This window comes from Papio anubis, chromosome 11, assembly GCF_008728515.1.
Source record: "Papio anubis isolate 15944 chromosome 11, Panubis1.0, whole genome shotgun sequence".
Lineage (NCBI taxonomy): Eukaryota > Metazoa > Chordata > Mammalia > Primates > Cercopithecidae > Papio > Papio anubis.
The window spans coordinates 116260218-116276339 of NC_044986.1; the positions used below are offsets into that span (position 1 = coordinate 116260218).

At 37.6% G+C, this 16122-nt stretch overlaps 1 long non-coding RNA gene across 1 annotated transcript in view; it reads left to right on the top strand.

Moving 5' to 3' along the window:
* Window positions 1-6852: 6852 nt before the first annotated feature.
* Window positions 6853-16122, top strand: part of LOC116269502 — a 140936-nt gene continuing 131666 nt past the window's right edge. The window contains exons 1-2 of the long non-coding RNA XR_004177096.1: window positions 6853-7316; window positions 11672-11765. This is a non-coding gene — a long non-coding RNA (uncharacterized LOC116269502). The remainder of the gene's footprint in view (window positions 7317-11671; window positions 11766-16122) is intronic.

A 16122-nucleotide genomic window follows, 5' to 3' on the forward strand; every position in this document is an offset into this window, starting at 1 on the left:
CATGGTGTGTGTCCTCCTGGCAATAGCGAAACTACTGGCTTAGGAAAAAACCACAGTCCCTGTAACCACAATCATTCTCCGAGTCACAGGGAACACGGATAATGCAAACCTTGCTGCTTCAGGAATCATTAGAGGCCTTTTTATAGTTTGTTTAGGTCCAAAACTTAAAGAAAAAATGAAATTCTTAGTCTTGTTTCATTAAGTCTCTGATTTAATTTTATTGGCTAAAAAGCCCTGTGACCCAAGCAGTCACATTTATAATAGTTTAAATAATTGACTATATATTTATATATAATTTAAAATGCTTTTCATCTTCCTTATATAAATTTGTTAGAAAAGAGGTGGATTTCATTTTCTATTTCTGTTTTAGAGTCAGTATTGCTTTGGGGAAGAAAAAAAAAACAACTGTAGGCTCACAGAAACAATAACATATTAAGAAATATGCATGTGTGTGTATATATGTTATATATATTTTATGTGTGTGACTGTGTGTGTATATGTATATATGTGTATATATGTTATATATTGTTTATATGTGTATGAATATGTGTGTGTATATATGTTATATATTCTTTATATGTGTGTGACTATGTGTGTATATGTGTATATGTTGTATATTCTTTATATGTGTATGAATATGTGTGTGTATACATGTATGTGTATATATGTTATATATATTTTATATGTATGTGAATATGTGTGTGTATGCCATATTGTGCTATTCCAGAAAGTGTATTGGCTTCTTTTACACATGTCCACTTTCATGTAACCATTTCTTCCTTTTTAGTAGAAAGCCCACATTTTCAGATGCTACTCTTTATTTTCCTCGACCAAATAATGGATCATCTTAAACACAAGAACAATAGATAGAAAGACTGCATGAGAGATTCGTATGTCATAGGTGAATAAAATTCCCTTCCTTCTGGCTTTCATTTTGGCTGGCAAAAGCACCTAGGATGATAGGTTCTGCGTAGAGATATGATAGTGCAGCACAGAGGTACTTTTTATTACCCGCTTATTCATCCTATGTAATAGGGATGCAAAGTCAACACTTCATGGAAACACCAACAACTCATGCTGACATATACCACAGTGACTCGCACAAAAGCAGCTCATGCCCAGATGAACTGCTCTTGAATACAGAAAACAGATTTCGGTTCTGGACAGTCAGGGTGGGAATTGTATCTGTGATAATAATGGCACAAGGCAGACAGAAGCTATTTTTAAAAGAACTGCCTGGAGGCCAGAGGGTTACTCCCAAGGGGAGAAAAAAAATCAGCATTTCTATCTTCACTTCTAAGTGTGGAGCTTTGACTTTCCCAGTCCTGCAAACGGTAAAAGTTAACCAAATGTGAATTAGTAAAATATGCCACAGAGAATAACAGGGAAAACATGGCCATACTATTCTGCATAGTGCATTCCCTGTAAATCTGTGATTAATATCTCTGCTGCTTCATGTGGCAAAAAGCAATCTCCATGGGTAGAAAGAGAAAATGTACTTAGTTACCTTCAATCTCTTATGTTGTTATCAGTTAGTGCCTTTGAATAATATATGCCCCTGACAACTATGGGAGTCATAAACGATGCATAATAGATTGGAAAATATATTCACAAACTAATGATATTAAGTCCTCAACTCAAAATACAAACCTTTGGCTCATTCATATCTCTGTACAGTTGACATTTGAATTCTAATTTTGTTCGTTTGAAAATATGGGCTTATCTTTTGGTTTATATTCTTTAAAAGTTTTGTCTCCCGGTAACTGGATTTAAACAAAAAAAAGAAAACAAAAAATTCAGCCCCAACTAGATTACTCTTCTTCCAAATAAGTTTAATTTTATGTAGTCTAATTATTTAATTACTTTTTCTTCTGAGTGCTCACATCAAATATCAAGAAACACCTGTGGGCAGGGAAGACCGTAATCAGGGATCTAGAGAGAATTTCATAAACACAATATACTTCTCAACATATTTATCTCAGAGGATTCCAGAACTGCTCATTTAATAGAGTAACATCTTTAATACTGGGCCATCCTTCCCACTCTTCATGGAGAAATCATTGCTGTTAAAATGTTTAATCTCAGAGAAAAGGAAGTTGAGATAGAGACATTTAAACTACTATAAGAATTAAAAGCGGCCAGGTGCGGTGGCTCATGCCTGTAATCCCAGCGCTTTGGGAGGCCGAGGTGGGCGGATCATGAGGTCAGGAGTTTGAGACCAGCCTGACCAAACATGGTGACACCCCGTCTCTACTAAAAATACAAAAATTAGCCAGGCATGATGGTGTGCCCCTGTAATCCCAGCTACTCAGGAGGTTGAGGCAGGAGAATCACTTGAACAGGGGAGGTGGAGGTTGCAATGTTGCAGTGAGCTGAAATCACACCACTGCACTCCAGCCTGGGCGACAGAGAGAGACTCCATTAAAAAAAAAAAAAAAATTAAAAGCAAAGGTTGATAATGCCTGTCAGAAAAACCTGAGCTATTTAAAATCAGGCGTTAAAGTTACTTTGTGTAGGAATCTGTTGTTCCTGAGAGCGGGATGCAGTGGAATGAGAAAGGAAGGACACCACCCCCTCATCTCACTTCTGCTATTTTCCAATGCTTGGTTTTCATTTGTTTTAATAAAAAAGAATTATTGCATTGTTTAAGTCACAGCGTGTAATAATAAGCATTTATTGAATACTTACATTTTCAGCTTAAAACCCAAGCTAAACAAACACACATCAAACTTATAATGATTTGCTTTAAAAAAGCAACGCTATCTACTAATTGCTGCCCTTGTTGGTCACTATTGCCTTTGCAGATCAACCTCTTGAGAGAGTGTCTCCATTCATTTTCTCCAATTAGTTGCTTCTGCGTTCTTCAAACTACCGCAAGTGAGCTTCTGAGTTCGAAACGAAAATCCAATGATCAGTTTGCCAAATATAATTGATGTTTTTATTTGCTGAGATGTAAAAAATTACGTAAATGCTGCATAATTCATCCCTTCATTTTCTTGCCATCTCCCAGTTAAAAGCTGCCAGTCACTGACTGCATCTTCTGATTCCTTTTGCTATGCGTTTATAGGTGTATATACGGGATATAGGTGGATTAAACTGCTTTTCATTCCTTGCTCTTTAATCACTTAAATCCCACAGGTCTCTCCCTGGTGGCACATCAGTGTGGGTGGGCCTCCTTCATTCTATTTAATGGCTATGCTGTGGATGCCCCTTGCTGTATATATGTAGCCTCTTTGCTGATGATGAACGTTTATGGTATTAACACTTTTGTTTTTGAACAATATTTCAATGAGTATTTTTAATAGGGTTGATGAGTCATAGGCAAGTGCACTCAAAAATTTATAAATATTTCCAAGTAATTACCAAAATCATTCATCTTTTCTCATCAACAGTAAATGAGAGGCTGGGTGTGGAGGCTCACGCCTGTAATCCCAGAACTTTGGGAGGCCGGGGCGGGCGGATCATGAGGTCAGGAGATTGAGACCATCCTGGCTAACATGGTGAAACCCTGTCTCTACTAAAAAAAATACAAAAAATTAGGTGGGCATGATGGTGGGCGCCTGTAGTCCCAGCTACTCGGAGGCTGAGGCAGGAGATTGGCGTGAGCCTGGGAGGTGGAGCTTGCAGTGAGCTGAGATCCTGCCACTGCACTCCAGCCTGGGTGACAGAGCGAGACACCATCTCAAAAAACAAACAAACAAACAAAAAAACAAACAAAAAACACTAACAGTAAATGAGAATTCACATCTAGTATCTTACATCTGGGCCACACTTATTTGGTGTTGACTATCTCGTTGTGAAAAATATCTTATTTCACCGATTATCAGTGAAGTCAATCCCCTTTCCATGTATTCACTGACCATATGATACTGTTGCTTTCTCCTTTATAATCTTTGTTAATATATTATAGCATGGTTTGCCTATATATATTGGTTTCTAGGAGATATTTGGCTTAAAGGAATTGAATCCTTTATGTGTTTCAAATCTCTCTGCCATTATGTTGATTTTAAATAATTTTAATGGTATATTGTGTTGAACATGTTTTTTAAAAATTTTATATAATCTGTCAATGCTTTTATGATATTAAGACTATGTGACTTGTTTCTGAAGGTCATAAAACGTTACTTTATAGTTTGTTCTGCTATTCTGCATCTTTAATCTATTAGGACATTACTTTTCATTATATAGAAATACATGCATATATATACATGAATATGTGTGTGTGCATGTGTGCATGTATTGCTAATCAGGGTTCTAATATTTTTCTCCTAATGGAAATACAATGTCCTAAGCCATTTATTGAGTTGTTTATAATTGCTTAATTATTTTAGTACTATCTGTGTTATAAAAATGAGCATATTTCATAGGTCTGTTTTTAGACTTTCCATTCTTTTGTTCTAACAACTTGTCTATGTCTGTAGTAATACTGCATTGATTTTATTCCTTAATTATCTTGATAATTTTGATAACTGGAGGGCATGTTTGTCTATATTACTATTATTTTCCAGTATTTCTTTGTTACTTTAATTTTTGTCTTCAGTTTAATCTTTGAATTAGCATATCAAAGTCTCATGAAAATCTCCAATTGGACATTGTGGTATAGGTGGGATGTGATTACTTTTAATCATTTATTAATATGATTCCACTTATTTATATCATCAAAAATTTCTCAAAACTTTGTGATGTGTGGTCACATTTTCCTTTTAATTATATACTTCCTATTGTTTTTTGGCAATTTGTTTTATGAAATGAGAGTTAAAGAGTATGACCAGCCCTCCTCTTTCATCTAATTCTCTTACTTCACTTTATGCATTAGATATAGCTGACCACATCTTCCAAGGACCCCAGAACCTCCCTGATTTCCTCTTACATCTCGGACACTGTTCTCCGTTTCTTCTCAGATATTCACTTAATTTAATCAAAATCCTACTCTGATATCTCTACTGAGAATAGGATTTTGTTTATCTACTGGAAACTGCTACTAAAGTATCATCTCCAGTTTAACACATCTGATGTTACAATCTTCTCAAGAGATACACCATCTTAAACCTGTCTTACCTCCTCTCTTCCTTAAGTATCTTAGTGAAAGATACCAGGAAATGTTCCCTTAATTCTTTCTCACATATGATTGTCCTTTCTGCTAAACTTACACAGTAACTTCTTTAGCTCATCAACTCCCCATTGTCCTCAAAATTGTCTTGTCCATCAAGATTCTTTCACCCACTGCCATAGCTTGAGTCACTTAAAATGCACATCTGTCAATATAATTTCACTGTTTTTATAAAAAATATCCTTAGTTCCCCATCACCAACACTAAACTATGAGTTTCTTGACCTTGAAGTCATTTGACCATCATCTGATCCTTGCCCATTTCTCCAGGGCAAGAAATGCTCTGGAGAAATTTCTTGAGCATTTCTTGCTGCTCCATCCATGCTTCCCATTCCATATAGTTTGATTATATAAATACACTTGCAGATTCCCAATATACAAAACTCTACACATGTCTCCACCTTTTTCTTGTTGATCTCTGTGATTGAAATGCTTAGATTCCTTCTTCTCAAGACTACTTCCTATGCATGCTCCAAGGCTTACTTGTGGCTAAGTCTTTCATTAATCCTACTCCTCAGTATGGGGTCGTTGTGCCTCTGTTAAGCACCCTGTAGTTACTCCACTATAGCACTTGTCATTTTCTAATCGTTAGGTTATTTTCCTTTCTCCTCTAGATTCTGAGGTTTCTGAAAACAGAACTGAACCTTTTATCTCAACTTCTCAGACACATATCACAGTTCCTATCCCTTTTGTGATATTTAGTAAATGTCTAGCCAATAGCTACATAAAACTGAATGGAAGTGACCAGCATAGTTGAATGTAAGTGAAATAAAATAACCACTCAAGGAGGCCTCTCAGTATTAAAACTGTAATAGGATATGGAAGTGTTTCTGAAAAATCAGTGCCGCTACCATCAGTATTGTGGGGTAGCTCTGCCCTGCTTAGATTTCTTGGGTTTTGCCTCTGATTATCGAAAGAGTGTCTCAAACATTTAAGACCACAGGGAATCATGGAAAAATGTTACTTCACTTCAGAGATAGTGAAGTCTGCATCTAAAGTGCTAAGGGTGGAAAACCAGGTTGCCCTTTCCCTGTTTAATGTCTGAGTGTTTTCAGAAGTTATTGTAACCAGTGTGGATTCAAAAGAGAGTATCTACTCTCATTGCTACCCTACCAACATTCAGAGCCATAAACCCAGTTTGCTATGTGTTTCTTTTTCCAACTTGGGGGAAGAATATTGACTAACAGGATTGAAGACCTTGCTTAAGATACAAACTGGTGCTGGGCATGTTGGCTCATGCCTGTAATCCCGGTACTTTGGGAGAATGAGGCGGGCAGATCACTTGAGGTCAGGAGTTTGAGACCAGCCTGGCCAGTATGACGAAATCCCATCTCTACTAAAAATACAAAAATCAACTGGGTGTGGTGGCACACGCCTGTAATTGCAGCTACTTGGGAAGCTGGGGCATGAAAATTGTTTGAACCTGGGAGGCAGAGAGGTTGCAGTGAGCCATGATTGTACCATTGCACTCCAGCCTGGATGACAGAGTGAGACCCTGTCTTGAAAAAAAAAAAAAGACAAAAGGTGGGCTTTTATTTTCCAACTACCTTTATCACCTCTGTGTGTCAGTAAGGAATATCAGTAGGATACTAAAAAGTGGCTGGGCCCAGAGAGGACATTTGTTCTATATAATAAACTGAAGAAAAAGTCAATGCAAGAAATAAAGATAAATGTAGTGCAGAATAAAAACATATGTTAGTTGTAGTTACATTTATTTATAAAGATAAATTTAGTGTAGAATAAAAATATGTTATAGTTAGTTACATGGAATATTCTCCTATACCATTTTTAAAGAATAGCAGTAATTTACCTCATTGTATTAGTCATTTGATTGATTGATTTTACTTAGTTAATCCACTGATTTGCCAAATAAATAGTACAGCTACCTACTTATTCAGAGAAGGCTCTGGAAAGTGGGAGCAGCTGTTCCTGTCTGTTTACTTTTTGTCCACAAATTCCCAACCTGCTTCTCCTGGTGATATGGTTTCTATACACAGTGACTTTAGTATGACTTTGACTTCCGTTTCAGCAGTGCGTGTGAGAGTTTCATTCAAAGAAATGGATATACTACTCTCTTCTTTATTTTTTGTAGAAATGTGCAGTGGTCTGGCTCACAGGGATATCCACAAGCCAGACCCAGAAAGCCTTTGCTACCACTGATGAAGATGCGAAGTCCACAGCCCTCCAGCCAGAAGGCCCTTGGTCTAGTAAGTGTCACACTGTAATTCTGTGATCTCAGAGCTCCCAGGAGATGAGACTGGTGAAGAAGCAAGGCTTCTATGGGTCCCTAGTATAATCTTGGCTGAGGGAGAAGGGTCCAATAATTCCTGAAATACATTTAAAGGAAGCTGTAAAATTTCCTGCCAGAAAAGTTGCTCTGTCAGCTTCCATTCCCATAATATTACTGGCTGCACGATTAGAGCTTAAACGCTTATACAGTCCTTCAATTTTGTCAGTTTTCCCTAAACACTTCTCAGCTTATGTCACATATCCACATGTGATGGGAATATACAGTTCCTCATCTACTACTTCAGTTTCCTGCATAATCTGCATCCACACCGAATAGGGAATGAGCAGAACTCACTAAATGGATACGGAAGACTTCTGGAAAGATTTTTCAAGGCACTAGGTGAAATTATTTAAAAGCCGACAGATTCTGCAGACAAGCATGTCAGCTCCTCTGACACCCCTGAGGATTCACACCCTGAAGAAATTTGTAAATGTGAAACAGAAGCCCAACAATTGTACCGTGCAGTGACAAAAACGTCGCTCTGTCCAAAAACCTGAGTAGGCGAAGGAAGTTTATTTTGCGTCCTCTGATACAAGTCGCCTTGCCAAGTAAAGAATGAGAGCAAAAAGTGCTATTTAGTTTCATTATCTTGTTTTGCCTTTGATTACAGGATTCCATGCACTGGATTTTTATAGACGAAGAATGGGGGTGTGTTGAGAAGGGATGGGATGGTGATGAAATTAGAAACTGAATGGTGGTTGTATTGGTTCCTGAACCTTGTTATTCCTCCTACCCCTAAGTTCCATTTCAGAAGGGGTCCCAGGAGGTGGGGACTCTGGCTGTCAGAAAACACAATTAGTCTTCTTACCTGTCACCACTGTGCTCTAATTCTGAAGAATTAGGTAGCAAAACAAGCTCTGCCCTGAGAGTCTATAGGCAAGCTGAACTGTTCAAGTTGAAGACCCGGCAGACAAGTCCCAAAAGAGATCATTTTACCTTTCATCAGCAGGATGGGAAAGATTTATTGCAATATTAAAATAAAATGTTGAAAATGTGTTTTTTAGGAAGTCTACAGTGATTTTTGTCAATCTGACTTCTATCTGTTCAAAGAATGCAAAATTTCCATAAGGAACTTACTATTAATAGAACAAACAAAACTTGTTTTTTAAATTCTCCTTTAGTTTAACCTTTGTTAAAGCACAATTGGGCTATTCGTCTCCGAGGACTGAGAAAATAAGCCACTGTCTTTCTTTCACACAAGTCTTAGAAAGGTTTTCAATAGTGCTTAACTTTCTAGTATGCCACTAATTAAAATTAACTCTTCAGGGAGACTTTAGAAAAAGTATTCTTAAATTATAGAGGTGCTACCACACGTTAGGTTTTGTTTGTTTATTTAGGTCTTAAATCTCTATGAAACATCACTCTTGGAAAATGTCAGTGTATTGATTATGTTCCAAAAATGATGCCATACCCTTTTATTAGACCATATCCAGGAGGCAATGAAAATTTATCTTATCTGATGTGACATTCAAAACAACAGTCTAGAAAACTAGGAGAAAAAAAATCCAAGAGCTATTTAAAGTAATGGTGTGTGACCTTCATAATCACTTACATCAGTTCTGTGGCTGTATGTTTTTTATTGGTCCTAAACTTTTGCTTTAGTTAGTAAAATCATTGATATCATATTTTTGTACTATTTGGTACAGCACGTTTTGAATACTGGACCATCAGTAAATGTTAGCTTACGTTAGTTGTGGAAGCTCAAATGGAAAGCAAAATAATAATAAAAATAATAATTACATTGCAAAATGAAAGAATGTTAAGGTTGTAAGCATAATATAAGTGATCCAAGTGACAAGGTCTTTGCCTTTGGGTGCCTAATTTAACAATGAGGACCTATTTGATGGCATTGACCATAACAATGGAGAGGGACACAATCATGAACAGGAGTGAAGTGCACCTGCTAAGCTGTGAGAAAGCAGAACTAAAACCAGCAAATTTAAGACAGAGCACAGCCCTCCTACCCATATCCTAATACTGATATGCCTACAGCTTGGAAGAGAGGCCAAGTACAATCGAGGAAATCCTTTTCTCCACAGTTCCCACTTCCTTAGCTTACCTACTTAGTTTTTTTTTTTTTTCCCTGTTTATTTCTTTTATTTTTATTAAACATCAAATTGGACAATAATTGTACATGATAGGCTCCTGAAATAGGCTGAATTGTGTCTCCCCAAAATTCATATGTTGAATCCTAGTCTACAACCCCTTAGAATGTAATCTCATTTGGGAACAGGGTGGCTGCAGATGTAATTACTTAAGACGAAAGTGTAGTTCATGGAACAGAGGGAGCCTCTAATACAGTATGATCGCTATCCTTATAAAAAGGGGAAATTTGGACCCAGACATACATGCAGAGCACCAGAGGCCAGGGAAAAGGCAAGGAAGCAACGCTTCCTCACAGCCCTCAAGGACAACCAACCATGCTAACACCTTGATCTTAGACTTCAGCCTTCAGAACTGTGAGGCACTAAATTTCTGTTGTTTCAGCCACCCAATTTATGACACTGTTTTATGGCAGCCTGAGCAGACTAATACTACTCCCTTTGTGTAGACTCCCTAAGTCACCTTTTCCAAAGTGATCTGATCATCAGAATTGTTTGTGCAGCTTTTAAAAATATAGATTTTAATGGAAGTTCTCACAACAGATTCTGATTTAGAAAGTTTGGGGTGGATCTGGGAATCTTTATTAAAACAAAACCATAACAACAAAACTAAACAAAAAGTCTGGTCTATGATTCTGATGCAGAGTTGGATTTAAGAACCGCTACTCAAGGGAAAAAATACAGAGGTAATTTTTCCAACGTCAAGTAAGCTGGTTCTTTGGTTGTAGTGTTTTTCTCTGATTTAGTTGGTGAGCTTAAAATGTGTCTTCCTCTTCTGGGTTTCATTTTCTCTTAGGCGAAATGAGGAGGTTGGACCTTATTGTAAAGCACCAAAATCTGTAGCGAAAGTTACTCTTGCCAATATTCCTTCCCTATTTATGTCAGTGATGAGAACATATAGAATGTTTCCTTCATTGTTGTGCACGTGGCAGTCAGTAACAATTCTACTTCCCTGTGTAGGTCAAGCTCCCCATCCCCAGGAAATGGAATCCAAATTAAAGACGTGTGTGCAGGTGGCTTATTGGAAGGCGAAGCAAGCAGGGTGAGCGGAGGGAGAACTTGTACTGCCATAGAGTCTCAACAGGGGCTCAAACAGTTCCCCCGCTGACATGTGAGCTGAACTAAACTTCAGATATTTCCCAAATTGAGGTTAGGGGGCTGGACTTTGGATACCACATTGATTAGCCACTCACTACATGCAGGTTACTTTCAGAGAAGGTGAGGAGCCTGTGGGAGAAAGCATCCTTCAGTTGAGGACAGCTCCTAAGGAGGAGTCAGGCTGAGAGAGGTGACAGGAGTGCCTCAGTTCTAAAGATGGCTGGTCTCCTGGAGGCCACCAAAGCACCTCCTGCAGCTCATCTCCTGCACATTGGATTCTACTTGTTTGGGATATTCACCCCATCTCAGAACAGCTTCCCCAAGATTATGGCTGACCTCTCTTCCTGGGCAACTTAAAGAGAGGAATGTTAGTTGGATAAACTATAGTTCTTATTGCTTGCTGCTTACAAGCCAACACTTATCTCCTCCCTTACTCTCCTGCCTATTTTAAATTCTCATCACCCTCAGCTGCCCCATCTGTTGGTCTATGTGACTTGCCTGGTGGAATGAGCCACTATCATCAACTGAGCTTTCTCTGAGCATGACTGCTGCTATAATCAATTTACCACCACAACTGGACAAAGGAGTATCAAGGAGTCTCCTCTGTGAATCACCTCAATTCCTGAGTGATTCACTGTAATTCTTGCTACTCATTGTTATAAGATTATATTCCTGGAAGAGGTGTGTACATTTAACCTATAATTTGTATACTCTTTACTGTTTTTTAATAATGGACATGGGAAAGACACTAACGTTACTTTATATGGAGCCTTCATAGCTGTGATGATTAATTTTATGTGTCAATATGACTAGATCATGGACTGCCCAGAGACTTGACTAAATATGATTTCAGGATATGCCTGTGAGGGTGTTTCTGGATGACATTGGCATTTGAATTGGTGCACTCAGTAACACCGATGGCATTATCCATCAGTTGAGGGCCTGAATAAAACAAGACGTGGAAGAAGGAGGAATTCACCCTTTTTGCTTCCTGTCTGACTACTTGAGCTGGGCGTTAGCCTTTTCTTATCTTTGGACTGAGACTCACACCATTGGCTTCTCTGCTTTTCAGGCCCTTGGATTCAGACTGAATTGACATCGCCAGGTTTCCTGTATTTTCAGCTTGCAGGCAGCTGACTGTGGGACTTCTCAGCCTCCTTAATCATGTGAGCAAATTTCACTTAATATTGTAAAGATTGCTTTAGTCAGCTGGCCAGGTTCTTAAATTCTTGAAAGTAAAAGTGATGGCAGGAGTTGACACTGAAGTGCTATATAACCTGTGACATGAGAGAAGGACTTTCTCTTTTTTCCATATAATCTTCATCCAGAATTACTTTTGGAATTGGCTAGAAGAATTTCAAGCACTATCTTTTATTGTGAGAAATACAATAATATTAATTTAAAAATCATATATTTTGTATGCTAGATTGTTGTCTAAAGATATCCCAGGACCCCAAAAAGACATAGTTACTGAACATCGTGTTCAAATACAGGTTATAATTATCAACATTAAGGTCCTTTAATTCCATATTCTGTGTATTTAGAATCCTTTATTAGGGAACCAGTATCACTCATGATAAGGGAAACAAAAGGCAGTTCAAAATGCATGTATTTATTTATGTTTTATATGCTTCAGATTTGAGAAGTGTATTCTGTCTTATAAACCCACAAAGCCTTAGACGATAGCTCCGTGATTGGTTCATCAGTCTATCATGTTAGGCAAAGCTTATTTCCAAATGTAACAACAAAACACATGATTAAATGTTACAATAAATAGGAAATATGGTTTCTAGTGAAAATGAAACATCCTTGTGTGTACTATCCTAATAATTTATCTCAAGGCTCTTTACAGCATCTTCCCAATCTCAAATTTCCAATCAATGATGAATCCAGATCTTGGGCCTTGCGTGTCATCATACAGTTTCCTTTTTATAAGGAAGAGCTGCTTTCTTGTGTTACATTACCTCATGCAAATTACACATCAGGTATGCACCAAACAAATTGGTAAAGTAAATTTTGTTGTGATCTAATTCCTGTAATAGTGTTTCCTAGGGAAAATATATTTGAGTTTCAAGTGTCATAGTCATAAAGGAAATACTTTCCCTGCCTTCCTTACCTCCCTTCCTTGATTTTCCCCACTCCTTTCATTGTACTTCTTCCTTCTCTTTCATCCTTTCTTAAATATTTATTGAACATAAATTATGTGCCAGGACCTGTGATGGGCTCCAGGGGTACAGAAATGAAATACACTACCATTCCTTTAAAGAGTTCATCGTGGGCAAGGCAGGAAAAGAAAAACATAAGCACATACGTACACACATAGATAAATGAGTAACTGCAATACAGTGCAATAAGTAAAATAGCAGAGAAATATGCAGAAAAAAAGAGGGAAATCTTAGTCCTGAGAAACTTTGCAAAAAAGATAATGTCCTAACCCAACGAGGATGAGGAATTTCTTCCATGTGAGGAAATAGGAACATAGTATTACAGACAGAAGAAAAGGCAGGTCAAAGATCATAATGTTAGTAAAGCATGACATATTTGGGAATTGCAAATTCCTCAATATCACTTGAACTTAGCCTACAGTAGGAGAGAGGTAAGAGATCAAGCTTCAGAGACAAATGAGGAAGATCAAACAGGTTGGAATGCAATACCAGGGTTCCCAGATTTGAATCTATTGGGAAAAAGCATCAGCAGACTCATTATGTGAGCATCAAGAATGGTGTGTGTTAAATCAAGTTTAGTCTAAAGCTGCCTCCTCGCGTATGTTAAGTTTGGTGTAAAGGTTTCTGTGTACATTGTGACTATAACCTAAATGGATCTGTATACAGACTGTAGCCTATTCTTTTGCCAGTCACTGAGTTTTTTGCCAATCAAAGGTTGCCAACTTTTCAAACAATGTTCAAATAAGGCAAACAGCCAATTTGGCTGTTTCTGTACCTGACTTCTGTTTTCTGTGTATCATTTTCCTTTTTCTGTCCGTAAATTTTCTTCTACCATGTGGTTGCACTGGAGTCTCTGAGCCTACCCTGGTTCTGGAGACTGTCTGATTCATGAATCGTTCTTTACTCAATTAACCTCTTTTAAATTTAGTTTGGCTAAAGTTTTTGTTTTAACAATGTGCAAGTGCACACATGTGTGGGCCAGTAGAATTCTGGTAATGGTTATTAGGCTGAGTTGTAGAGTTGGGGGGTATGATAGTTAATGGTGTGTCAATGGTGAGTGGGACACAGGGAACCCAGATTAAACCTTGCCTGTTGGTACATCTGTGAGAGTGTTTCTAGACAAGAATAACATTTATGTTGGTAAACTCCGTGAGATAGATGGCCCTCCCCTGCATGGTCAGGTATCATCTCTTCTGTTAAAAATCTAAAGAAAACAAAAGGTGGAATAAAGAAAAATGTGTGTGTGTTTTCTTTTTTTTTCCTGTATCACTGCTTGAGCTGGGACATCTCATCTTTTTATTTTAACTTTTATTTTAGGTTGAAGGGTACATGTGCAGTTTTGTCATATAGGTAAACTCAAGTCCATGGGTATTTGCTATACAGATTATTTCATCACCCACATCAAATCTACACATATCAATACTAACCTTTAATGTAAATGAGCTAAATGCCCCCATTTAAGAGGCTCAGAGTAGCGTGCTGGATAAAAAATTAAGGCTCAATAGTATGTTGTTTTCAAGAGACCTGCTACACATGCATTGACACCCATAGGACATCTTATCTTTTCTCCTCTGGTTCTTCAGCTGGGATTTACGTCATGGTCTGCCCTGCTTCTCAGGCTCTCACACTCAGACTGAATGGCACTTCTGGCTTTCTGGTCCTCCTGATAGCAGACTTGTCAGCCTCTATGACTACGTGAGCCAGCTCCTCATAATGTACCTTTTACGTGCATTTATATTCTATTAGATCTCTTTTCTCTGGAGAACCCTGACTAATACAGATGATTAAACAAGGTTAAAGGCAAAGATGCCAGTTAGAAAATAATTATGGAGTTGTTAGAAATTGTAAAAGAGTATAGCAATATCTCTTATGAAGACTTAGAGGGAAACATGTCAGGATTTAGTGGCTGATAGGTCAAAGCAAGAAAAAGGAGTCATGGCTTAGTCTTTCATTCTAATTTGGAAGACTGAATGGTTGAGTGCAGTCATTACTGAAGATATGAACCTTAGAGAACAAGCAAAAACTGCATTAGACCCATTAAATTTGCAGTACCTGTAGGAAACTTTAACTTGTGTTTTTCTTTGTTGCTTTTGTAATGGGAAGTTTATATTACCCTGCATATTTTTTTTCTCTCAGTTGTCTTAGCTAGATCAACATAGCAGCATAGCCTTGTGTATGTTCCTCCCTGAGACTGTTGCCATTTTGAAAGAGTGACTTAAAAGGTGTTTAGCGTGCTTTGTACAATACTCAACATGCTACTTTGTGCAAATAGATTCACATACCTTTGGGTGAAGATTTTACCATGAGCCACCCTGAAGTTATCCATAAATGGACAATGACAGATTTTTCAGCAAGTTGTCACCTATTTTCTTTGTACTTTCTCACTATCTTTAAGTATAGCACCTCTGACATTGAAGTGTTTTACAAATGGTAACTCACTTATCTTCACACCCTTGCTGTGAAATACAATTGTGATGAGAAAACCTGTGATATTTTGAGAGGCAGGTGAGGAGAAAGTCAAACACAGACTATTGATTATCTCTTTCCTGAATATCAGAGGGGGAAATTATTGCAGGAGTATTCATTTCATTTTTAAGTATTTCAGAAGCTTGTTTCTCCACAATTTTAATGCCTTGCAATGATCACTTTGCTGCTAATATCCCTAAATCTCATTAAATTACCAATTAAAAAATTAACCCAAATAATTCTTCACACCTGAAGATAGATGATTTCTAAATGTCATATCTGGTATTTCTTTCTATTCTACCTGAAACAAAGCCAAAGAAACTATACTTCTTCTAAATGCATCTCAAGTCCTATTCTAACAGAAGTTTATGAAATAGGGTTTTGAGGGAAACCATAGGAAAGATTTCTAAAATAATGTATTTGCAAATTATTTGTGACATATACATACCAGCATGAGCTTTTTCCATTTTTCTCATTTGTGAATAGTTGGAACTCTGATGGGCTTGTGTAACTTTGGATCTAAGACTGCATTGTTCTTAATGTTCTCATTCCAATAATTGTTGCTGCTTAATGTGTTTATCGACTCAGATACAATACGATTTTCTCAATTCATATACACCTGGAGAAACACACGTTAATTAAGCGGACTTCTGATTTTTAGATGCTCATAGAACTGATTGTGCTGATGAACACTGGTTATTATTTCACGAATGACTCTCAAAACAACACTGTGCTCCACGTTAGTGCTCTGAGCCTCAGAGATTCAGAGTGACTCACTTAGCAACAGGAGTGCAGCTGGGAAACTGCCAGAACTGAAGAAAATAAAAGATTTGAAAATTTGTGATCACAAGCAATAGTCCCTATCACTGCACATTTTGAGCCTAGTCTGGCT